Genomic DNA, 26,056 nt, shown 5'->3' with positions numbered 1-26,056 from the left:
AGTGGAATTACACTTTTGGAATAAGTTAACAAGAACAGTTGCAGGCGTTGCACACAGCGCCCATTTTGGTTTTTGGAAGTTAGGGAATAGCCGGATGTTCTACAATGAAAAGTACCAGGTACTTTTTTTTGAGTCTTCTGGGGGAAGAAAATCAATAGTGAACTTCTATTATTCTGTAATCTCTTCTTGTTTCTGAAATGGGAAGCAAGGTAATTTTCAGAACTAATTTGTGCAGCTGACCCTCAGCAACAGATGATTGGAGTCTTCTGAGAGAAGCTTGTGCTGCTTCTGGTACCTTTGAAATGCCCATGGGTTTTTTTCTTTTGCAGAAGAAGAACTAGAGGGAAAGGATTTCGGGGAAGGACTTATTTCTACCCTATTGCATCTCTGCTTGTAGTTCTGATCCTTGTGAATGCCATGGTAGACCCTGATAATACGATCTCCTTTTAGCATTGGGCTGACAGGCTGTCAAGTGCAAGCAATCCAGAGAAAAGCACAGACCTAGGAAAAGGCAGGGATGGAGAGAGCTGCCAGCCACTGGGCTTAGACAGAAATGATTGAAGAGATAGGTTTCATTTTTTAATATTATTTCCTTAGAATTTTTAACTTAAGTAAGGTTAGAATGAATATTTTGGACTTGAAAAAAATGGGAGCTGTTGCACAAGAGTAGATCAGAGGTACTGCTAGGCAATGGCAAGTATTAATGTTCATGTTCCCTTAAGAGGCAAGCTGTTTCAATTGGAGTAGGTGGCAGGAAAAAATGGATCAGCTGTGTTTTGGGTCTTCTTCTGTCTGGATTTAGTGGAAAGCACAGATAGTACATCCAGTGAGGATGGAATGATTTTTTTGACACTTCTGTAGCTAAACAGAAGTCTTTACTTCTGATGAGGGTGCTATTTTAAAACCACTGTACAACACTTCTTGTGTGCCTTTTTGTATTACAGTATGTGGCTGCTGTCTTCTGTTTGTCCTTCCCATCCTCTCCCCACACAGTCTGAGTTATTGTTGGTTTATGAGACTGAGTGGTGCCTGGAACTCGGGTGAGACTGGGCTTCATCCCTGGCCTCTGAGGTCAAATATGCTGGGTCTGCTGGCCTTTCCTTATTTCTGTATATATTTAAAATTCCTGCAGGTTAGACAACAAAGGTTGGATCAACCTGAGTGGACAAATTAGCTGCAGCAGCAAATTTACAAGGTTAAAATTGCCTTTCGGTCGCATAAGTGCAACGTGGTAAATATCCTGCTGAGGTTCTTGGCTGGTCTTGGAGACCATGTTCTGGGGAAGGTTTTGTACTCTAGCAGTGAACCTCTTGATCACTGCAGAGGCTGGGTTTTTCTGAGCTTTTTCAGCCTGACCTGCTGCAAACTAAAAAATCCCTTTGAACACAAGCTCTTCAGCATTTTAAACGCTCCAATATTAAATGGCAAAGTGAAGATGATGAATATGAAATACGTCAGGTGCTGTTGACAGAATTCTCCGTGTGGACGAGCGGTGCTCTGGGAGCTGCTTCCAAGGTCTTGGAGAAGCCGTGTAAGTGATCCTGGATGCTGGGAGCGTTCTGCTGAGGTGTAAATAACAAGGTTGGACAGTTTACGCTGGCTCTGCTGTTTTTATTAGTGCAGCTTAGCTTTTGCCTCGGGTGATGTGGAGGTTATGGGAGAAGGAGGAAGGGACAAGCTGTGAGCTTGCCTCCTCTCCCAGCAGAGGATGATGAGAAGGTATGGGGATCTGGTTACCCTAATCCCTTCTTGGCATGTTAATTCTTCTTCTCTCTGTACTTGTATCTTATGTCTGAAATTCTTACTGAGGCAACTGCTTGCTGGGTCACGTGTGTCTCACTGCAGTGCCCTTTCAACCCTTTTTGTGTGCATTTTCTTGCAGCTATTAGAATTCAGTTGCCTGCTATAGTATTTCACCGCTGTTAATTTTTTTTCTCAAGAAAATGTTGCTCTGAGATATGGCTGCTTGTCTTATTCCTGTCCTAAATACATTTGCTAGCTATTTGCTAGATATGACGTCTTCTGCCTGTTGTTGACTCACCTCTCAATGTCCTCTGCAGATCCAAGTTCTTTTTTGTGGACAGATCTGAATCACCTTCTGCTGATGGGAGGAGAGGTGCCTCTTGGACCACAGCAGTGACAAATACCACTGGTGAAATGTAGTTCTGCAGGTGTAACCCATGGGCTGGACTCTCATCACTAACTTAATTATTCGGTTTGGTTTACATGTGCTGGCTCCAGCAAGGGTGGTCTTGGTTATGTGATGCAATAAATTAAACATGAGGTTCCTAAGAAAGAACCAGTTTCTAGGATAGGCTTTGAAAGTTCATCAAGGTTCAAGTTCAAACCAGGTGTGTCTGTTTTTTTTCTCTGCCAAAGTGAAATTTGCTGCTTTGTCAGATGTAGTGAATGTTGAGCTTCCTTTCTAACATCTGTGCCTTCAGCTGGGATTCACCAGCAGTTTAGTTCTTTACTTCCTACTCACAAACACATCCATCAGCATTTCTTTGATACTAAAGCTAGTCCTACAAGGCTGTCATCCTTGAGGATGTGATCAACTAGGCTTTTATCCTTGAGTTGTGTTCAACTAGCCTTTGACATGCTGTTGCCTTCCAACAAGTCACTGGTCACGTCTCCTGGGAAAATAGAGATCCTGAGTATTTTCTGTGTTGCTGCACTCAGACCTTGGGCAGTGCGTGGTCATGGCCTTGTGCTATGAATGTGGCTAACTGTAAACAGGGCTGAGAGCTTCTGGAAACTGCTATTGTCCTCAGCTTTATTCCCAGTGAGGAATATTTTTTGTCCTGGACAAAAAAAATACACATGTGAAACGGAACTGCAGCGCTGCTCTAATGCTGCAGTAAGGAAATAGTACATGGTGAAAAGTCTGATGTTAACTGCAAGTTGTATGTTCTTTTTGTACTCAAAACATTAACTATACTGGGATAAGAATCTTTTTCTTGGTACACCTGTGGTTTGGCCTGTGTGGCTCTTTGTGTTCCAGGACAGTATTTCTGCTGATGTAGATGAGTGAGCTGATGGCTGGAGGAAGAGTTTGTGTGTGTGTGCACATACCATCAACTGGGGGAATGGTGCATCAGTGCTGCACTTGGGCTGCTGGTTCTTGCACAATCCTGGCTGTGAAGATCTAAAGCTCTTCCAGTGCTGCTGAGTGGGATCTCAGTAGGTAGGAAAGCATCTTGTGTGATTCCCAGCTGCTCACAAGGACCAGGGTCTTTAGGCTGTTTATGCTGCACTCCTTGCTATCATGTATTTACCATCCAGGCAGATAAACCCCCAAGCTTGTGCCCCTGGTGAAAAGGCTTCCAAGAGGGGTTACACATTCCAGGCACGTCCTGGCTCAAGCTGAGTTAGTCATGCGTCTCACCAGGCGTGTCAGATCTGAGATGATCTGTCTCTCTGGCTGCTGCTCTCCAAATCCATGCACTGTAAGAGACAGTAATCAACAAAAGGGCAGTTGGAGTTGTGGAGCCTGGTTACATGATCTTGTCACTTCTTTCACCCTGATCTTCAGAGACAGTGTTTTGAGTGCAGAAGTATTTTCAGGAGCCTGGGAAAGTGGCAGGGACTGTACTGTTCAGCTGCAGGGCACTGTCTCAAATAAAATAGTGGCAGCCAGTGATAGGAAAATTAAAAATATCTCATTCTTCAGGAGAAAACCACATGAAAACTTGATGCCGTGCTGTCCCTCATGATCATATTCTGTGTCTGGAAGTTACTGCTGAAGCTGCTAGTCATTACATGTAGGGTTGCACTATCATGTCTTCAAATGTATGCAAAAACCTGTTCGTGTGCCTTCCCTTACATGCTTTCCACCTGAGGGCATAATCTAGTGACAATGCAATCACTTCCATAGCAACCAGCATGTCATAAACAGGGTTATGGCACCTAGGCAGGATGGAGGCACACAGAATGCAGGAAAGAGCTGCCCCCTCATTATCCTGGAGCAAAGCAGGGTAAATAATGACCTGAGTGTGGCACCCAGGGGCTGTGTCACCAGAGAACAGGGGAGGAGGAAGGACACAGGTTCACGTGTGTGGTGTGTCCTTAAACTGATGTGACAAAGCCTTGAGAAGGTGAATCTGTGTCGTTAGCAGGGCAAGGTAAAGCCTACAGAGAGCCTGTTACTGATCTCTAGGTGCAAGTGCACCAGGCTGCATTGGCTCAGCTAATGAGATTAAACCCCTGAAGGCACCAGGGACACATTCTAGCCATCCCTTGCCTTCCTTTTTCCCACTTCCCAGTCATGGATACTCTTATCCTCCAGTCTGTAAAGGGTAAGGTTTGTCTGCTATAAAGTGCTGCATTTTTTTCCCACTAATGCTGTCTGCAGAGTTAAATTAAAATACTTTCTCAATACACATTCAAGCTTGCACTCTCTTTTAGCATAAACTTGAGCTGTTTTATTGTCAGAGATGATGGGAAGAACCAGCAAAATCAAAAGCTTCTGTCTTTAGCTCCTTCTGCAGAGAAGACAAACAGTGTCATGTAATGTTCTTCTGCAGACCCATAAAGGAAAGAGAACTACTTTACTTGCACACAGTTACTGCCACTGGTATTGTAGTTGGTTTTATGCTGCATAGATTTAAGTGAGAACAGTTACTGAGTGCTTTGTAGGAGTGTTTGAGCAGCTGCTCTGCTCTACATTGTTCTGCAGTTTATGCACCACTTGCTTTTGTTCAATAAAAGGCAGCATGAAGCACGGGAGTTATTGCAGATATTTGGTCTGTGGCTTCAGGGTATCTTATCATGGGGCTGGTCAAAACTTCTTTCTAGTGGATTGCTCTCACTCTTTGCAGTGTTTGGGTGATGTAATGAAAGACTCGATTGCTTCAGTCAGTCAAAAGTACTGCCTGGCTCTCTCCCAGGAGCTTTAACACCTGCTAAAAGGGTGAAGAATTCTGGGCAACTGCTGCCAGCCCTTAAGTGCTGTGAAAAGTCTCTTGTCAAAGATCCAGCTTTCTGTCCAGGTTGGGAGTCAAGATAATGTTCCCCACCAATCGAATGGGCTTGGTGAGAGCAGCTCTGTTGTTGTCTGAACTACTTTTTGTAGTGATGGTGTTTTCAGAGAGCTGAGTTTGTGGAAAGGGATCCTGATCACTAGCAGTGATACAAAATTGCTGAGGAGGACATGTCTCTCTTCTTTTTATTGTATTTTTACTGCTGGTCCTGCAATCAGTGAGGTCTGACAGCCCCACCTAATTAGAGAATAAGCTTAAATAAGAGATACTGTGAGTCCTGCACTGGGGCAAGTAGGGTTTTTTGTTCCTGATTAGGATTCTCACCCAAAATATATTGCCAAATGAGGCTTTAAATATCTGTCTATAAAGAATAGGAAGAAAAATTTCCTGTAGGGAAGGGAGGATCTCAAGCCTGACATATTTCAAGTGCAAGTTGAATGTGTGGTGTTGCCTGGCTTAAAAATATGTATAAAACTACTCATGCAAAGTGATACACCTGGTTCCCTTTTGTGGCAACCTCCGCGGGAGAGTTCATACATAGCCTGGAGTTTTTCTGTTTTACACACTCGTGAATCCCACTTTGGGACAATGTTCCAAACAGGCAAATTGCAGATCTGCACGTGTAACAAGGCATTTGGTGCTTCAGAAAAACTATTTGCAAGTGCAAAGTTAGGCATGAAGGTAACTGTAGGTATCAGTGCTGAAGGTTGCTGTAAAGCCAAGGCATGTGGTTCACTGGTCAAGATAAGGTGGCTGAAAGTCCATCCAGCTGCAGCAGTGAACTGAAAGACACTGAAATAAAAGTAAACACAGCAGGCAAATAGCAAATAAGTAACTAAGCACCAGTTCCTGGTGTAGATGAAAATGCGTTCCAGGAACCACAGCAGTAAGAAAGGGTGATATAATGTATTTCTGCATTTGATATTCTGGAACCTCTCACTGAGAATGCTGATCTGGTACTAACAGCTGTTCTTAAGTAGCCTAATTTAATTTTTAAGTTTGTGTAAGTACTCCCTGCAGGACTGATAAATGCTCTTTGTGTTGTTGTTAGTGGAAGCGGCCAACCTCAGTGATGCTGCAAACATACAAAAGTCATTTTAAGGCACCAGAAGGTGTGTGTTGAATGAAAGGCCAAAAGTCAGAGCAACCACAGGGATGGCTCATGGCAGGAATGACCCATTGCTCAGCTATCGATGGCTGTGGCCTCAGTGTTGTATGGGAGGCTGGATTAAATAATCCTTCCCAAGAATTCTCAGGCCAGGACTCTCTCCTGACTCCCTGTTGCTTCAAAGAGCTGCAGTGGATGAGTGCAGAGTAGGAAGCAGAGGAGGCAGCTGGCTGTTGGCCAGTGGATTTCTCCTTTGCTGGATCCCTCCTCATACTTCCAGTTTGAATGTTGTGGGCTGTGTTTCTAACCTGAGATGGGAGGCTTAAAACAGCAGACTGAAGAGTCTGTGCTCCTGGGCTTTCATTCTGAAAGGCACTGTAACCCCAAATCTGCCAGTCAGAAGCTGTGGACATATTAGGGAAAGAAAAAGGGCCTGGTTTGTGGGTTAGAAGTGCAAGTCCCTCCCAAGGCCAAGTGAGGACCAGGTGAGCAGCAGCACTGGAGCCTGTTCTTCAGCAGGTGCTGGTGGATCCTCCCCTGGTGGCTGTGCTGTGTCGGGGCTGTGACCCAACAGCTTCAGCTGTTGTGACTGGAGAAGCTTTTCCCTTGAAAGGGAATTTTCCCTTGAGGTTTGTTGGCTGGTTGTGCAACACCTTGGGCTTGGCCCGTCAAGCTCTTCTGCTGTAGCACTTCTGTCTTGTGATTCTTCATGGATAGAAAGCATTGGTTATTAATCCAAAGGTAGCAGAAATACACTATTGGTTATTTATACAAATTGGTTATTAAGCCAGAGGTAGCAGAAATACACAGTAGATGCAGTAATCTCAGCATATCTAGGTAGAGACAAGAGAAAAAGGAGTTGGTGGGAAGAATAGCTCAGGATTGCACTGTGAGGGGGGAGCTATCAGCTAGTTTGGGATGTGAAAGAAAACCCACTTCCTCCTTCTGCTTTATAGTTTTGGCCTCAGTGAGTAGTGCTGTGAGTTTTCTGCAGGAAGGCTTCAGTGTGTTTAAGGTTTTCAAGCTCAAAGGCCCAGGACTGCTGACTGGGGAGCTGTCTGTTGGTGGGAGGATGTGATGCTTTCAGAATGCAGAATTGCAGTTGTGAGATGAATTGCCTTTAAGTGGGTGGAGAAGTGGAGGAAGTCTCCATTATCAACAGCAAGTGTCCAAAGTGGCTTAAATTTCCCAGTGAAATACACAGTGAAAAGTTGCAAAGGGTAAGTTTATCACAAGTAGAGAAATCAAACTGCAGTCAGTGCTTTCTACAAAAGGCACAACTTTTGCTTTTAGCTTGTGAGGCTCACTTTTTTCCTAGAGAAAAGTTGGTATTTCGTGTACCTCATGGCATTGTGTAAGCTGTGCATGGAATGGTCCTCGCAGAGCAGCTGGAGGCATGTCAGGATGAAGGTGGTGATCAGGGTGACAGGAGCAGGGGAGCTGCTGGCTGTGCTAACTCTGGTACTGCAGGGAGCAGTAATTGGGAGCAGCAATCCCAAGTAAGGAAATCTGCTCACAAGACAGAAGTCAGCCAGCAGCCTTTTATTTGGTTCTTGACTGAGCACTCCAAGATATTCCAAAAGGGAAATTCAACACAAAGCCTGCCATGTCCCACGCTTTTCCACCCAACTCTTAGAGCTGGAGCACGAGGAAGGCACTGGGGCTTTGTGTGCCCCAATGCCACATGGCTCAGTGCAGAGGGCTGGGCTGCACTTACTGACAAGTTGTGGGTCTGTGAAGCAGCCAAAGCTTCCACTGGGCATGTGGACTTGGCATTTCTGCCTCTCAAACTGATCCAAGCAGTGTTCTGCTGGGAGGTGGAAGCTTTGCAGTAATTTCTTCCCCAGATGTAGCTGCTGTGAAAACAAATGTTCAAGGACTATTTTCTCACAATGGTCCTCTATCAAGGGCGCTTCAGCGTTCACCAGTTACTGGATTAGCATAACAAGGGTGGTTTGAAGCAATGCTGATAAGAGCAGAGTGTTTCCTGCCAGAATTACGATCGAGCAACTTATAATTCTGCTGTCTTGCACTTTTTTCAATCCTGGACTCAAAAGGAAAGCTTTGTCTGCCTGAAGTGTCACCACTTCCTCTTCTGCATCTCTACAGTGCAGAAGGGTTTGGTGCTGTCCGAGTCTGCAGTGCACAGGCTGGGGCTGGTGCTAGAAGAGGTCACTCTTCTGGGAACTGTGGAGCATTGCAAAAATATTTCCTCTCTTGTGCAGTGTTTGGAAAGATTGTTTTTTCTAATAACCCAGATAAACTGCATGTTCTCAAGTCCTGTGTGGTTTGAGTGTTTTGTTGTTGCTGGTGGTTTTTTGTTTAGATTCTTTTTGCAGCATGCAGGTGCTTAGATACACTCGAAGAGCCCAGGAGAAAACTTAGTGTTGTCACTTTCCTTACAAGTTAGACCAGAGTTTTGAAGTTGTTTTTAAAACCCCCAAACAATCAAACCCAAACATCCTTATGTTGTAGAAATACATGCAAACAAATTGACTTTAGGTTTGTCTGTGTGTACAGTGAAACCCCAGGAAATTCCATAGTTGTATGGAGCCCAAACTTTGCTGCAAAGTTTGTACTTGTGATCTGAATCTCTGGAAAATGGGTCTGTTTCTCTACAGAGTTGCAAATCTCTTTTAAACATTATGGGGAGGGAGACTCTGACCATTGTCTGCAACTGTGTGCTCAAAGTCTCCTTTACTTTTTAATGACATTAAAGACTTTTTTTGGTCCTGATTTCCCATGGAATGGCACTGCTGTATCAGTGCTGCAGTGCCAAGACCTGTGTGTGTTGGTGAGACTGCATCCAGCACCCATTTGGAATAAATACATTTATATTGCTTGTTGAACAAGATAAAGAGATGCACAGTACTGTAATCTGACATACTCAGCACGATTTAAAATTAGATTTGGGCTGTGAACAATGGGTGTTTGTCTATGATAGGCACCTACAGGCAGGACCTCAGCAGAGAAACAGTGCAAAATTGTGGTTTCAACACTGAGCCTTTGTTTGTGTCAATGGCACCTAAATTTGAGGTCCTGCATGGAGAATTCTAACACTGATGTGACTTTCCCATCCCCAATAAAATTTGCAGCTTTAGACCTTTTAATCACACCTGTGTGAAGTGGAAGTTTGTGGTTCCTGAGGTCATGGTCCAGGAGAGTGGCTGGAACATTTTGCACTCTGGGGCTGCTCTGTGATTAAATCAAGGGACTGACCAGGCTGGAAACTGGTTTTCACAGCAGCTCAGAGGTAGGTCTGGTTCCAGTTATAGTGTAACTAGGCCTGGTATGCACAGGAGCAGCCCTGCTGGCCAGGGCCAGGGTGTTTGAACAGCTGCCCAGTGAACCAGAGTGAACATCTGATCCAGGCATGAAACACTGGATATTCATGGCTGATGAATTGTTATAACCCTGGCCTGGCATAAACCTGGCATGGAAACAAAGTCCTTGTGCCTTCCTAGTGCTCCAGCACTAAGAGTTGGGTGGAAAAGTGTGGGACATGGCAGGCTCTGTGTTGAATCTCCCTTTTGGAATATCTTGGAGTGCTCAATCAAGAAGCAGAAATCAGGAACCAAATAAAAGATGTTGGCTGACTTCTGCCTTCATGTGACCCCATAGGCTTTCCTAAACCATAGCTTTTTATAAACCATCATGGAAAAAAACACACTTCTGGTTTTGGCTAATAGATGAGCTGTTTCCTGCCCTTTATGGCTTCTTTCTGGTTTGGAGTTGGAAACAATGCTGTGAGCAAATGGAACAACCCACTGGACTGCTGGTGAAAGGGTCTGTAACAGCATTTTATTTCTGGTTCATTTGTGACCTGCAGAATTGTGGCTGAGCAGGGAATATTCCTCTTAAAGTGCTCACATCAACCCATCCTTTTCAGAGCTGTTTCTTTCTGTGCTTCCCTCTGCCCTTAAGACCACACTCTCCATCACTTTAACAGTCTTGAGCAGTTCTTGTTGCCACGTGAGCAGGTGATCAATTTTCCCCTTCTACAGCAGTAGATTATCTGTGATGTGGTGTATGTGCATGTGCTCCTCACCAATGTGCCTGAAAGCTCTGGATGTGGCAGGGTCTGAGGTGCAATGCCACTCCACAGCTGGATGAGCAGGGGCACAGATGACTTCACCAGAGCCCTGGGGCTCAGCTGGTGTCTGTCACGTAGCTCCAGTCCCCCCCTTCCCTGCAAGCTCCCCTCTTTCAAGCCCATCTGCATTTTGAAGCCCTCTTCAGAGTTGTACCTCTTTAGAAGAGTGATGAGAAAGCAAAATACAGGGCTGTGCAACTCAGTTCAGGCCCATCCATTTGTCAGGGAAATGGTTTTTCAGGGCTGCATTCTTATAGGAAGTGTCAGGCCTGATAAATAGGCTCGAGCTTCCTTACTTCTTCATTTTCCCTAGAGCTTGGTTTCTAGAAGGAGATAGTGTTATGTAAAATACAGGAGATAGTCACCAGGGACCAACCTGGACTGGAGACAGGGCAGAAATATTTTAATTTTGAAGCTGGCTGGATAAACAGTTAAATGAACAAACACTTTATTTTATTTAATAGAGATTTTACTTAAAAAAAAAAAAAAAAAAAAAAAAAGGAAGGGAAGCAAGATTGATACATTGAAGTGTCTGGGAGGGAACATCCTTTCAGATGTTTGGTGTGTTGGAGATAAAGGCAGCCTCCCTTTAATCAGTGGCCTTTTTTCCTAGAGCTTTTTTAATGCAGTGTAGCCAGTGAGTCTGGGTTTCTGAGTTTCTTATTTCTGGGCACTGGCTGAAATAGCTCTTCCTGCTGGAATCAAAATCGGAAATGACCTGAGCTGCACATGCTGAACGAGAGGAAGAAGGGGAGTGGCTTGCTAGCTGGAAACTTGGTAGTTTTGTTTATCTGTTCAGTAGCTGAGAAATAATTACTTTTCAAGTGTTCAGAATTTGGCCAGTGGGACCATTCATTGTCTTGTTATCCACAGACGTATGATGATGGGAAAAAAGGGTGTTCTCCTCTTAAGATTTTTCTTATAATAAAGTTTGTGACTAATATTGTTATGAAAGCGTTTTTTTCATAGAGAATTGCCTTGAATCTGCATCAGATCTATTAGTCTGAATAAGGATTCTTATGAGCTTGGTGAACAGAAGGAAGGCAGTCAGGTGACAGCCACATGTGGGATGTGGCTGGACATGCTTTAACCCTGGTCACACTCGTTTGCCATGTCACACTGTCATGTTATTTAAGTGTTATCCAGTGATTCCCAGGCTCCATAGATGGATTTTTAAGTTAACTTTAGAACCAAGAACCACTTGAATCCTTTTTTTCTTACAATATCAGCATGTATTCAAAAGAGTTAAGAGTTTTATTTTCAAGATCATAAGTTATGTTCATGCTTCATGAATCTTTTAGTCTGGATTGATTAATTATAAAAAGGCTTCTTCTCTCATTTAATTTTTGTGGGAGTAAATTTTTCCTAGTGCCTGTTTGCTGGGGAGTAGCCAAAGGATTTAAATCTTGGCTATGGCTTAAATTTTGTTTTTTCAGTTGAGGGGAAAAGGAAAAGGGTGTCTCCAGAGGGCAGAGTGAAGTGACCGGCATGTCTTAAGTGTGAATGATGAGGTCTTCCTTAATGCTTTGCCCTGGCAGTCTGGGTGCTTTTATACCTGCTTTGGAATGGCCAGTGTCTCCAGACTAGCAGTCGTTCTCAAGGATGGTGATGTTTTCCAGAGGGACAAACTTCAGTTGAAGAACAATTATAATAATGAAGTTTTGTGAATAGCTGTTCTTTCCTGTACCTGACAGAGCCACTTTTGTGCCTGGAGAAACCACTGAGGGTTTGAGCAAAAAAGACCGAAGACTAAACCCAGCTTGTCTAGAGATCAAATGCTCCACTAGAGTGAGCATTAAAAATAGTTTGGGGAGCTAAAATGATCTTTGGTGCCTACAGCAATGAACTACATGAAATAATCCTGCTCAAGTCCTGGGACATGAGAGGCTTACTTTGAGCTGACCTCCTGTTAAAGGACTTGAAACGACAGCCCTTGCAATTCAGCTTGTCCAACTTGATTAGATTTTATCTGGAGCTTGATTGAATTTGTGAACAAGATTATGAAAAGCAACATGACTGCCAATGAGGTGAATAGTCTTTGAGGGGAAATTCTCTGGTATCCCGGAGGGTAGTGCTTTTAAGTTCAGTTATGAATATTAGAATTCCTTGATTAAGTTAGTTGCAGGTTTTAATAAGGCATTCTTGCTGCTGTGCATCATTTTAGCACAAAGCTCAACACAAAGCTTAACACAAAACTTGTGTGGTGTTTGCTTCCTGAAAGGGAAGGGTCTTCTCCCCATCTTAGCTGTTACCAAACTGCTCTTGGAGACCCTGGGATCTTATTATTTTAGGGAAAAGCTTTGATCATCAAGCACAGCAGCAGAAATAGCCTTGCTTGTTAGTGTGGAGCTGTGTCTGCCATGCTTCGCTGCTCCAGCAGGTCAGATGGGAGATGATGACCTCTGGGTAGTTCACCTAAACAACACATCTTGGTATTTGTGTAGTGGATATCAAAGTCAGTCTCACTCGAGGACATAGGGATTTACAGCCTTTTTTTGTAAAAGGAGAAGAAAATAGAGGGAAACCTGGCTATCTTCCCTCTGTGCATGGGGTAAATGACAGGTTTTGGAAGCTGCTGTTCTATTGCTGTTTCCTTTTCCTGGCTGTTGTTGTAAGTGTGGCATTGTCTCCAGCTCAGAGACCACACCAGTGATGTGGTGAGTGATTGCTTGAGCCCGGGGAGAGCCACACTACCCATCACAGGCTCAATTGTCACAACTTTTCATGGTGGCTTTCTTGTTTTTTCTTCTGTTGCTAAATGTTCAGCTGTGGTGTTGGAGAAGAGAAAAAAAAGTCTGACACCTTCACATGGAGCAGCAGCTGTTAATGAGGAAAGTAGAGCTTTGTCAAAACTGGAGAGATCTCACTTATTAAAACTATGCTTTTTACCTCTTTTTTGTTGTTGAAGTAAAAGTAAGTTGATTCAGAAATAACAGTAATTTATAAGCTTGAGAACTGTGCCCATATAAATGATCACAGACCTTTTTGGTTACTGCCAAGTAATAAAGAAATCTAATATTTAACTGTCTGCTTGTCAAATATCTTTGCAATTAGTTTTGCTCAAAGCAACCAACAGCGATGTGACAGATTTTCAAACAAATTTGTACACTCAGTCCCTAAAAACTTTAAAATTGTTTTAATACTTAGTAGGGTGGCAGGATCTACTCCTCTCTGACAAGAAAGCATATGAAGGTGCTGTGTTTCTTGGAGCTTTTCCCTGTTTGAGACAACCATAGCAGCAATGGGTGTGTGTGTGTTTGCATGCAGGAAACCTGTGTGTTCTGTCTTTAAGATATTAAATCTGCTCTTTGTTCTATGCCCAACAGAGCTGACAGCGTGGATTGCTTCAGGGCCTCCTGTTTAGTGCAGAGTTGGGTGTCCAGCAGCCAGACTTATCTGACTCCATGCTAGTGCTTCTCATCTGCCTTGGTGCTGTCTGATCAGCTGAGGGGCAGGCAGTGACACAAACCACAGTTGTTTCTGCAGTGGTTTATAAATAGTGGGAAGCAGGTAGGTGTTCCTGGCTGCATAAACAACTGCTGTAAGCACAGTTGTGTAATGGCAAAAAGGGAGAGGTGCTGCTGCTTTCCCCTCGCCGAGGCGCTGAGTGGGGCAGGCTCAGAGTGAGCCCTGTGGGACTTCACTGCCTGAGCAACAGTGACTGCTCAGAAGATGAGCTGCTCATGCACAGACTGGGAAATAGGGCAGAGGAGTTCATTCTTTTCTTAGCTCTAAATGCTACTGGAAGATAATGACTTGGGGTGTGGATGGAGAGAACTCAAGACATTTCTTGTGCTAGAGCCTGCAAATCTGCATTCGAGTTCTGTGTCTTAGATTCATTTTTGCTTGGACGTACTGGGGATTTGGTTTAGGTTGCTGTGCAAGAGGGAAGCTGTAACAAGCTCTCCTGCTGTGAGCTGTGCTGCTCAGGCACTAGAACTAGCTTTGCTCCTCCACATCCCTAGCAGGCTTCCTGACCTGCTCCGTGGCTGTGCTGGTGGTGAGCCCAACAGCTGGATCAGCTCCTTTCCCACATGATGCCAGTTTCTGTGCTCTCTCCTGCTTGTTCTTTGAGAATTCGGATCTTGTATTATAAACTTTGGTGTGGTCTGGAACCCTGGGATTGGAGCCTTTTCATAGGGAAGCTGGGGCTGGGTAGCTTTCTCTGTAGAGACCACTTCCTCCCTCACTTTCCTAAATTAATGGAGTGAAACACCTACAGAAGCAGCACTTGTGCTGTGTAGTGCTGCCTTTGAGGAGTATTAATCCCTTTTGGGTGTCAGCACTTCTCTGAGCTGTGTCAGGCACAAGCACAGCTGCACATCTTACCCCTTCCCCTCCACCCCCTCCTTATTTCTGCAGTTCTGCCTTCCTGCTTGTCGAGCAAAACCTGAGCTGTGGATGAAGATAAAACACGTGATTATCCTATATTCTTGTTGTGATAACGTGGTGTGGCTGCTCATGTGTTTAACCAAGGCCCTGTCTCCTTTGGCTGTCTCCCTGACTGACCCCGGTTTGGGACAGGGATCAATTCCAGGATGAGCCAGACAGGCTCTGGGCTGGGAGGAGGGGTTGAGCTGGGAGCTCTCATGCGAGCTGGCAGCCTCCCACCTCCCGGGCTCGTTGCTGTGCAGCTCTGCGAGGCAGCAGCCAATGGGATGCAGGAGCATCCCTGCAGTTGGGCTCCTGAAGAACTCCCGAGGTGCCTTGTTTTCAGTCTGAAGCATGTAACTTCTCTATTGCTGCTTTTTCCCTTCCCCTGCCTTTCCTCTTCTCTCCCCTCAGCTGTTCTCATTGTGTTGTTTTAAGCCCAAATCTGTCGCCTCTTGGTGCTTGGCAACCCTATCAGGTGGGGTGGGATGTGCAGCTGGAGGCAAACCTGCTCTGAAGGCTTGTGCTTTGCCCAGCCCTGCAAGCAAGCTGAGAGTAGCCCTAAAATGGGGTCATCAGCCATTTCACATGCATGGGCTCTCTTCCAGTTGTGTGCCAGCATAAATGCTGTGTAAGTGCCTCATTCCCTGGGGCCCTGGTGCAGGAGAGGTGCTGATGAGCTGGAGCATGTGTAGGGAAAGGCCACTTGATGGTCAGAGGCTGACCTGTGAAGGGAGGCTGGGACACTTGGGACCCTTCAGCCTGGAGAGGAGAAGGAGGAATGACAGATCTGTGAGCAGCCTTTGCACAACTGAAGGAGGGGCTTAGAGAAGATGGTTCAAGGCTCTTCTTAGAGGTGCCCAGCAAAAGGACAAGCGACAACAACCTCAAGCTGAAATGGGAAATGGAACATGGGTGCCGTCACTTATGAGCAGTTTTCTTTGCAGTGCTGGAGCAAGGTGAGGGAAGCTTTGGGAACTCGAGCATTAGAGACACTCAAAACTTGCCCAGGCAAGACTCAGAGCAGCCCCATCTATGAAATTAGCCCTGTTTTAAGCAGCAGGTTGCACTACAGTGACCTCCAGAGGTCTTTTCCAGCCTATTGTTTTCTACTATTGTATGGAATGTGTGGAATTGATGTTTGTCTCTGAAATCTCAGTAGCGTGTTGTCACAGCAGCAGTGACGTGTTGACATAGTGGAGTGAATGCTATAAAGCTGGAGCTTTAAATGGGGGCATTTAACATTTATGGGAATTAACCTTTCAGGACTCTGTGGTGCCTGTTTCTGAGTTACTGGGAAAGGAGATGAAGTAACCATGAATGCTGCTTTCCCCCTTCTCCGTGGGGTGCTGAGTTAAGGCTGAATGGTGTTTTGTTTTCCCAGGTACCCCCTCCTGCCCTGTTAGTGTGATCCCTATTTTAAAAGTATGCTTCACATTCATGTATTGCCCATGCAGTCCTTTCAGAAGAGTCAAGGCTAACATTAAAGACACAGTCATTCTTATTTTCTCTTTAATAAGGTCCAGTGGTGTGCAAGTGGGTTACAATCTAACTGTAATGAGAAGCTAATCACCAGCCTTCTCCACCCTCTGGGATCCCAGGAGGTTACTGGAACAGCACACTGCCCCAGTTTCTCTTCCTCATGTGTGTGATGACTGCATTTTATAGTTTTGTCTGTTGTTTTAAGCATGGCTCTTGATAAGCCAGTTTGATAGCTGGCTGCTATGTCTAGGACCAGCATTTGACAGATGACTTCAGAGGGGGAAAGCAACTTAAGTAGCTTAATAGGATTTAGCTCTGTCTACACTGTCCTGCCAGAGCACGTTATAAACCACTTTAGGGGGATTCTTGCTTTAAATATAGCCATGACATAAGTGCAGGCAGAACCTCTAAGAGAACTCTGGGAACTTTCCTGAAAAATCAATCTCTGTGGTTCAAAAGAATTGCTGAATGAATGAATATCTGTGGAGGAACTCGAGGAATCCCACCAGCACTGATCTCATGAGCAGGATAAAAGGATCTCTGAAGGCAGGCTGTGTGTGTATTAAATTACCTATAAAATGCATTGATTTCTAGTGAATATGATGTATATCATGGGAAAGCAAAGCAACTAATGAAAAATCCTATTAGGACACAGTGGGGCAAACACCTCCTCCTTTTAACTGATGTAACCTCTATTACAGCCAAGTAGCCCTGTGTCCTACGTATATCCAAACTTGGAGGTAAAGTAAGCTAAAAATGAGGTGTGTTTGTCTTTAAATAGTTGATACAAACCAAGTACTTTAAATTTTTTAGGCCAGTGGTCCATGACAGCTTTCAGCTTTGCAGGCAAACCCTAAGAGAGTTAAACAGCTTTGAAACAGTTGAAAGGAGACAGATTCCCCTCTTCCCCCAACCCCGTGGGGAAATGAAGAAACTGCAAGAAGAGCTGCTCAGAAGCAGAGCCATAGGGTGAGATTGATGCCCTCTGTGGATAAGTGTTGGGGCACCAGACTTGCCTTGTAATTGCAAGGGGTTTAATCTGTAAGAGCATCTGCTGTTAGCTGTGCCCCTGTTCACTCAGGAATGGCACTCAGGAGGTGGATTTAAAAGGTGTGTGCTCCTCTTTTATCAGGATATGCTGGGGAGCAGAAGCAGAGGGGTGAGGCAGTGACCACTCACCAGAATGCTGCTCTTGAAGGGGAGCTTGACTCTGCTTGCTGAGAGGAGCATCTGCAGCTCTGCACTGCTGGTGGGAAGAGCTGCAAAGAAAGCTCCCTGTTCAGATTGCATTTCCCTTCAGGGCAGCAGCCTGAGGAGGCCCTAATCCCTTCTCACATTTGGCCAGGAGCCTGCAGGAGGCCTTTCTAAGCTCCCTAGCCTCCCTTGCACAGGCTGAGGAGAAGTGGTTCATGATGCTCCCAGTGTTGTCAGTGGTGCAGGAACACGGGCTCCAGCTGTGACTGTGGTGGGTCTTGGCTAGCTTGGATGGTTTTCTTTAATCTGCTTCCTCTGTTAGTCCCTCCATGGTATTTTTTTTTTTCATGGGTTTGAAGGTTCTCAATAGTGAGTATTGGTAGTCTTTGTCCCTGAGGGCTTTTTTGAGAGCTTTTTTTTTTTTTTTCCTTTAAAGAAAGAAAAGGAAAAAAGGCAACTCAACCCCAAAATAAAACTAAAGAAGAGTTGAAATTGAAATGTTTCCTGCACATGAAGGAGCTTCTTTTGTGGGAAGGAAAGGTGCAGTTTTAAGTTGAAGGAAGAGATTTCCTCCCTTTCTTTCCCCTGTTTTTTTTTTTTTTTTTTAATTATTTCTTTTTTTGAACTCTGACGACAGTAGCCTTGAAAGAGGCAGTTTGGAGTGAATTTATGGTGAGAAGTGTGGCACCTGTTTGTCTCTGGCAGTTAAATGGCACGTTTGCATTGTTTGTGCAAGGAGGTCAGTGGGACCCACAGTCAATAGATGGGTCAGAGGTCTCTGTTCTCCTTCCCCAGCTCACAGAAGCTTTCCCCATGGGATATTGCCCCTTCCCAGCTCTTCACGGCCTCTCTGCAATGACACACTGCATTGAAGCTGACTTCAAATACAAATTATTTTAAGGAAGATGTCATGTGGGCTGCTGGCTGTAGCACAGTGGGCTGTGACTTTCTGAAGATGTGGGGCAGCGTGCCTTTGATTTTGTTCTTTGTCCCTCCCAGAGGTCAGTCCTCAGGGCAGCCAGACCAGGGCTCTGCTAATGCAATCAGGAGTGCTGTTTCTCTCAGCCTGGAGTAAGCTTACAGTGTGTTAGGAACTGCACTAGGTTTTTGCTGTGTAAACAGCCTTTTGACCTGCTTCACTTGTGTAGACAAATGCCAGTGAAGCTGGATAGGGTAAATGTTATGGAAACTCAGTGCTCTGTTGTTTTCCTGTTGGTTATTTTCATGTTGTTCCAAAACTTCTCGCTCCTTATGCTGAGGATTGACTTTGGGTTGCAAACTGAGTACAAACTGGATGTGGATCTCCCTGTCAGAGACACCCGAGTACCCTAAAATGACCCATTGCCATCACTGACACATAAATGCAGAAACCCAATTATTGCTGCTTACCTTCCTGTCCATCCAGTGCTAATAAAAGCAGTTTATGAAGCCATTTGCAGTGGATTTGTAATCTTGGCTAGAAAGTACCTCTTTTCCTTCTAATTAATTTTAATTTTTTTTTAAACTCGGGTGCCTTCAAATGCCAAAGTGTGTGCTAGAGCTTCTCACTTAGACATTTTCCTAATAGCTGCAGTTTGGAAAAAGACCTCTTCATTGTCCTAATGATATGGAACAAGTTGTATACATTTAAAAAAAGGCAACATTAAGTTGCCTTTCAAGTCTAACATTAGTAACAATGTGATGTTAAGAGTTTCCATTCCAATTTGGATTCTCTCTCTGTTGTTCTGTATAACTTTTGTAGTTCAGTGCAGCAAATGTTATGCTCGAGTTTATAGCATGCAGCTGTAGATGCTCAATGCCAAAACTCTCAAGACATAAGTGGGATTAAAATAGTGCCTGAAGACAAACCAGCAAGTTCAAACTAATGCAAAATAATGGCAGGAGGGAGCAGAATCACATTATCTACAGTGGTCATGCTCATGGAAACACTGCCATTCCTGCTGGTGGTGTGGGCTAACCCTGTTGATGGGTTGGGCAAAGTTTCCACAAGTGGGACAAGGATTTGTTTTCTGTTCCACTTTGGGGTGGCTCTGCTCATTTCCGTGCTCTTTCCTCTCCCTCCCCAGTGCCTTGTTTATCCTCTTCCTGATAAAAATGGCAAAATCCTGGTGACTGGTGTGTGCAGCTTGCAGTGACCTCCCTGCCAGGACATCAGAGCTGAGGACTGGGCTCAGTGGCTTCAAACTCCATCGTGGCAGACCAGTTCAGATTTGGTTGTCTGGTTTAAGAAGAGGTGATTAAGAAGATCAAGAAGTTGCTGTGAGCCTAAATACTGCATTTAATCTGAGCTGGTGCCATGTCTCCTGGAAAGGACAGGGTTTGGGTTCTGCAGAAGAATGGGAGAGTTATAGATGATGCGTGTAATTACCTCTAGTGGAAGGCCCAATCTTTGTGGAGAATTCTTAAAATTCACAGGGGCAGAATGAACACTTGGGTTTGAAACCCAAATCTAATAAGGAACAGCAATGGCTGAAGAACAGCTAACGTGGAGTGAAGCACAAACTCTGTACAGCTCGGGCCTTGGAAGAAAATCCTTGAGGCTGCTGTCTGTGCCAAAGCATGAATGGCCATCATAGATTTAAAAAAAAAAAAAAACAGTGTCCCAGCACTTGGCTTGATAGAGTGTAGGGACAGGCACTTAGGAGAGATCATGTTTTTCCCCTCTAAATGAAGTGTATTGTCTCTGAGAGTGCACATTGTAGGAGGGGGGGGAAGGGAAGAAAGGATGGAAATTGGATTAAATCACTGGGCTTCAGGCCTAAGCATTTCCTGCTCTTTTTTTTTTTTTTTTTTTTTTTTTTTCAAATACACCAGTGCTGCCTCACTCACGTGCTGGGATCTGCAACTGTGCCCAGGTCCCTGCCTGCAGGCAGTGCCACGTCTTTCCTTCAGGGAGTTCCAGGCCTGCAGGAGCAGAGCTGAGCTCCTGCTGGAGGGCTGGGGCTGGGGAATTGTCTTGGTGTGGGAATTTATACAGCTCTTGAGCACCAGCCAGGTTATACAGGCAGTGCTTGCTTAGCCCTGAGCTGTAGGAGCATTAAATTCATACTTCCTTTATAGCATGGGGTTTCTTTCCATTATCCAGTTTGCTGGAAAATTGCCTTGTGAGGAGCCTGTTTTAAGGCATTAATGGATGATAGAGTTTTCTAACCCAGGAAGTCAAGTGGCTTCTAAAAGACCTCAAGGAGAGGAGCTGCTGTTGGGTGGGAATGTGTGAGCTAATCTGCTGTGGGAAAGGAATGTCTTGTGGAGTTGTGTGGGTCTGCCATGGGTGAGCTGGGCAAGCTGAGTGTGGATGTGAGTGGTGCAGGATACCTGCCAAATTCCTCCAGCTACCCTTTTGGTGCCCTTCACCTCAATATCCCAAAGGATTATCTGATTCTTGCCTTTTAACAAAACTAACTAATGGCTGTAGCTATGTCCAGCTGGGAATACTAGGAAGAAATAAACTTCTAAAGCTGAAGGCCTGTTCCCATGAGGATTCCTTACACGTTTTGCTGGCCTGGGATTTGGGGCAAAGACCTGCAGGAGCACTGATGCATCCGTGGTGGTGTGGTTTTTTAGAGTCCTGCAAGGGAATTTGCAGAATCCCCAGAAAGGAAATCCGCCTTTTCAGCGAGAATGCTCATTTGACAAGCTGCCAGTTCTGAGCTAAGCCTCATTTAATAAAGATTTAGTCTGTGGGGACCTGTCAGTGGAAACTGAGTTTGGTGAGAGTGTCTCATTCTTTTCATCACTGTAGTGCACAGAGGCTTTCAGCCAGCACTATGGAGAAACTAGGGATAAGAACATCCAATTTAGAGGACCCTCTTACCTCTGGGAACATTTCCTTGCTGTGTAAGATGGAGATTGCTGAGTTGGTAACAGCTTAGGGAATGAATGCATTGTTATTTGACTTCAACCCAACAGGACTCCAGTGTTTACTGCTGATTAGCACAGCTTAGATCTGCATTCATGGGCATGAAAAAATATCCAACCCAATTGTTAAGCAAATCCTTCCTGTTCTGTGCTTTCCATCTCTTTGGTGTGTGGTGTGAGCTGCTCTGATGAATTCTAGCACCTGCTCCCGTGTAACCTGTGGCAGCTGAGGTGTGCAGACATACCTGAGCTTTGTGTTATTCAACCACAGCTCTCCAAACCCTAGCAGTGATTCTGTTGAGCTGCTTGCTGCAGAAAGCCAAGGAGCAGCAAGCTGTGTCTTTTGGCCTCTGCGCTGCTGGCTTCTGCAAATTGGACCAAATATAAAGGCAGAGTTGAAAGTCTTTAATTATGGAATAAGGGGTCACAATATTAGTGTGGAGGAAATGATGATGAATCTTTAATCAACCTAGCCTTGTTCCTAGTTGTTGCTTACACTTGAGAAATTAATCTGAATTAACTGGAGGAATAAATTCAAAACAGATTAGTTAAAGCACTTTAAATGCACTAAAGTGAACTAAACGACACTGAATTAAGGCCATTCTGGTTAAACTACATTAAAACCCGTGTGAACACTCATTTGTAATTAAAAAGGCTTTAGTTCACAGCTCTAATACCAATTAACTATATAATGCCCATGTCTGTGTAGAGAGCTTTGCAGTGTTGGGGAAACTGGCCTGCTCATTTAACCAACTTGGTAAATGGAGTTGAGCGATGGAGTCGTGCTAAGACAGGTTTCAGCTGCAGATCTGTTTTTATTCCAATGTGTCTTCCAATTGTCTTAAGGTGTTTAAAAAAAAAAAAACAGAAAAAAAGCATGACACAATCCTTGGCATTTCCTGCTTTCTGGAAAGGAAAGCCAATAGCCAAAAAAAACTAAAGGCAAAGTGTTGGCCTATATTGCTTGCTCCAATGTGGACTTGCCCTAAATACATCTGTAATCTGCACACCCTCACCAGTGTGCTTTCTCTGGGAGATGTCTGTAGAAGGGGATGAGACAGTGGAACCTGTTCTGTTTCCATGGTGCTCTTCCCTGTTGCAGGGGGATCCCTCATGGAAGAGAATTCATCTCAGTACCGTGGGAAAAGCCCCTTCCACAGCACATTTCCTGGCCAGCTTTGCTCCTGCACAGTGCTGAGCACAGTGATTGGCCTGGGAAGGCCTGTCCCTGTGAGGAGATAGGGATGCTTTAGTGCTGACATCAGCAGTGCTTTCCACATCCTCCCCCACCTTCCACTGGCCACCCCTGGCTGGCTGTGGTCCCTGCCCCTCTGGAGGGGCTGTGGGGTGAGTGACATCCCGAGGCACTCAAGTATTTCAACAAACACCTCGCACAGCCTTTTTTTAAGTACTGAAAATCAAGTCTCTGAACACACAGCGTGTGCAGAACAAGTTGATGGGGAGGTCAGAGTGTTCCTCACGTTGCCAGCATGAAAAAAAATTTAAAAATGGTTAGCTTGGTAGAATGTAACTGCTTATCATCTGAGTACATAAGCTTTTTAGGGAGATGTCCTGAAGTCTGGAAGGAAAAAAAAAAGCAGTGTAGGAAGTAGTGTAGGCATGACACTATCCCACAGCAGTTTCTTTTCTTGCTAAGATGACTTCCGTCCTTCATGGAATAAATAGAGATGAGTGCTCCTTTGGCAGCAGCCCAGGTTGCTTCATTTGTTCTTCTGGGTGAACGTTTTTCTCTTCCCACACTCCTTTAACCTCTTCTCTCTGTTTTATTATCACTATCTCAAGTCACTGCATGGAAATACAGAAAGAATACTCACTGCAGATCCAATGGAAAGCTTTCTTTTGGCAAAAGCTAACTTTAAGGTAAACCATTCTCAATCTGGCAGTGATTAGGACAGCTGTGTTCTCGATGTGCTCAACAGTTCTTTTCTGTGGGCTGAAATTACAAAGTTTTAAGATAAAATCCCTTTAAAATCATTGATGGAAAATTAAAAATGAAACGGCAGTGTTTCTCAGGAACCACATGAAGGCTTCAGGTTTCCTCTCAAGTTTCTTAAGGAATTTTGCTAGACTTTCCAACTAGCAGTAAAGTAGCAATCGTGCATTCCATGTGAAGAGCTTCTTACTATTCCGTGCTGCTGTCACTGCAATTAAGGTTTAAAGAATGTGGTAATTGGAAGTTGGATAAATTGAGATTGGTAAAACTTCTACCTGATAAACACCTGGATTGTTGTGAGCCCTTCTGTATTCAGAAATAACTTCTTAAATCTATTCTGATGCCAGGACATTTTGTGCCAAATAATCTTCCTGGTGGAGGGGACATGGTCATGGAGAGAAGAGTCACTAAGCAGCACTTTTCTGTAAAGTCAGGTGATGAGCAAACAACATCTAATGCAGTGGTAAACCCTGACATTTAACGTGAATGCAGTTCATTGTTTGCCTCCTGCACTGTGGTGCCTTGTGGGTTTCCCCCTTTATTAGGAAATAAATACATCTTGTGTGTCCCTTTCCTTGTGTTTTTATGTAGATGTTCTTGTCTCTTATGTAGCTCTCTTTTCTTTGTGACTTCATCTATTGGATGGGATGAAATATACCTCTCTTAAGTGCAGTTTCAGCAGCTAAAATTAGCCTTGCAGCACCACAGTCCATAGATATATTCAGATAACCAACAGTGTGGGTCACCCTTTGGAATTTGCAAACTGAAAGTGGCTGTTTCATATGGGGGATTTTCATCCAGCAGACAAGGCTGTATGTTGGTTTATTTGTTCCCCAGTAGCATAGGGCAGGGTCTTGGAGAGCAGGGATCGATCAAACTAAAGGCTGATCTGCATGTAAGTCCTTAGGAATGATCCCAACACCACACCCCATGGAGAGCTGACCAGCCCCTGGGTAGCTTTGTGGAGCATGTTATTGCTGAGCTTTGTGTTTCCCCTTTCTCTGCATGAGGCTCTAGATGTTTTCTGCCCATTTTTTTGGCTTCATACTCCCATGCAGGTGGTAAGTACCACAAATCCTGGCAACCATGCTGGAGCTGGGAAGGCTGTTAACATTGCAGCACCATCCCTGCACAACACTTTCAGGTTCCATGGTGCCTCTCCAAGCTAGCAATGCCCCTGTGGTTGCTTCCCTGTGTGCAGCTTTTATTTTGCAAGTGCTTCCTGACACTGTAGCTTCGTCTCCTGCCAGTCTGGGGATACCACTTAGATTTACTCTCATTTTCAGGGACTGCTCTGTCTCCACTTCTGCCATTAGTGTCAGTGCAGTGGTAAAATGCTGTTCCTCCAAGTTGTCTCCATTTTCCTGTAAGGGCAGTTCATGCATCATTTGCTATAAAGGTTCTGATAGCTCAGCAAATGTTCGAAGACAAATTGATGCTCTTTTGTGGCAAAAGGCCCAGTGCATAATTTTACATTTACTTGGGATAATGTGGCCTTGGATAACCGAGTCCCAGATTTACTGGTGCAGGATAGAGTGTCTAAGGGTTTATCCAGCCTCAGCCCCCCTTTTTTAAACACTGTCATTTAATCCTGACAAGCAGGCAGAAGAATATCTTTGGTTGTGACCAGGCTTTCACTGCCTGCCAGTTCCTGGGTCCTAAACTGACTCATCAGTCAGAAAGATTAATAACTGCTCTGCTGGATGATTTCACTTGTCATGGCACATATCCATTAATGGAAAACAAATATTCTCTGGAAAATGAAATGCAGATTGTGGTATAGCGGCCAGCCAAGTCCTTTTGGCCAGATGCAAATTTAAAGCATGTATTAAGTGTCCCTTCAAAGCAAGGACTTCAGGTTGCTTGCTAGTTGGCAGTCTAATATCCATTTTTTTTTTTTTTTTTTCTTTTTTTTTTTAAGTATTTCCTTTCAATGGGGGCGGTTCCCCTACATCTGGAGCTGCAGTGTGGATTTTTTGCTGATAAAAGGGTTGTTGGGAGGATGTTTTCATCTGAATTTGTCTTCCCAGCAGTAATGCCTTTTAGCATGTGCAGGAGGGTTGAGGGTGTGAAGAAAGAAGTGCAGGCGAGCGGGGCAGGAAAGCTTTGCCTTACAGCAGCCTGACATGTTTAAAAAATCAAGAATACCCCTGAGGAGCTTTGGTATGCCAAATTAGTATGGAGTGCTCGTTTGTGGCAAGGCTTCAGAAGTGGGGGAACGCGGGGCTCCGAGCACAGCTTCCCTCTCGGAGGCCCCTTTCTGCTCAGGAGCTCCAGCAGAGCTCACACCATCTGGAGAAAGCATGGGAAAGGGGGATTGGGCTTTTTCCCTTCCACCCCCACTCCTGGCTGGGAGAGATCCCAGAGTTCGCTCTGCACAATGGAGTTTGTGCTCCTTAGTTTGGGAAAGCAGCACCTGTGAGCTCCCCCCATGCCAGGGCGCTCGATGGGTTTGGGAGGGTTTGGAAAGCTGGGAAAGCCAAGAGCGAGGGGCTGCCTGGGGTACCTGTGGTGCAGCACTTGGGTTTAGCTGGGGTGCACCTCCCTGTGTGTGGCTGACGTTTCTTGGCTGGGAAGGACCTTGTGTGGCTTGTTTGCCAGGATAATCACTCAGCAGGGAGTACCTGTGGAGCAGAGCAGGGGAAAGAAAAGCCTACAAAGAGCAAGTTCCTAGCAGACCCTGTTAGAAACAGTCACCAGTTGTGAAAGTTCTTTACTTTAATCTCAGCATTCTTTGTTGTATTCCTTTTGATCAGAAGGAAGTTATTGTTTCAATCAGGACGAAGCATATAAATGTTCTTTAAGGAATTTCTGCATGGGGAGGAAAAGAGATACTGGTTTGAAAACCCAAGCCTTTGTTCTAGGTTAGCTGATACAGATCTATGTCTGAATTCCCAATTTTAGGGCAGCAGCATGTGACTTGGACTCTTTCCAGATATTTAAATAATTTCTAGTAAGTTGGCATTTGTCACCACTAACAAGGATTTATCAAAAACACCTTATGGATAAAATTG

At 44.6% G+C, this 26,056-nt stretch overlaps 1 protein-coding gene across 4 annotated transcripts in view; it reads left to right on the top strand.

Annotated features, from left to right (window-relative positions):
- Positions 1-26,056, top strand: part of TTYH3 (tweety family member 3) — a 74,831-nt gene that overhangs the window by 10,269 nt on the left and 38,506 nt on the right. Inside the window, exon 1 of one of the 4 annotated variants that reach the window (XM_053957706.1) lies at positions 3,920-3,977. The exons of the other annotated variants lie outside the window; for them this stretch is intronic. The gene's annotated coding sequence lies outside the window, so the exon portion shown is untranslated. Of the gene's footprint in view, positions 1-3,919; positions 3,978-26,056 lie in introns of those variants that run through there. 4 annotated transcript variants of the gene reach the window in all.

This window comes from Vidua chalybeata, chromosome 16 (assembly GCF_026979565.1).
Source record: "Vidua chalybeata isolate OUT-0048 chromosome 16, bVidCha1 merged haplotype, whole genome shotgun sequence".
NCBI lineage: Eukaryota > Metazoa > Chordata > Aves > Passeriformes > Viduidae > Vidua > Vidua chalybeata.
Note: the sequence above shows the minus strand (reverse complement) of the source record. Positions and strands in the feature narration are given on the sequence as shown.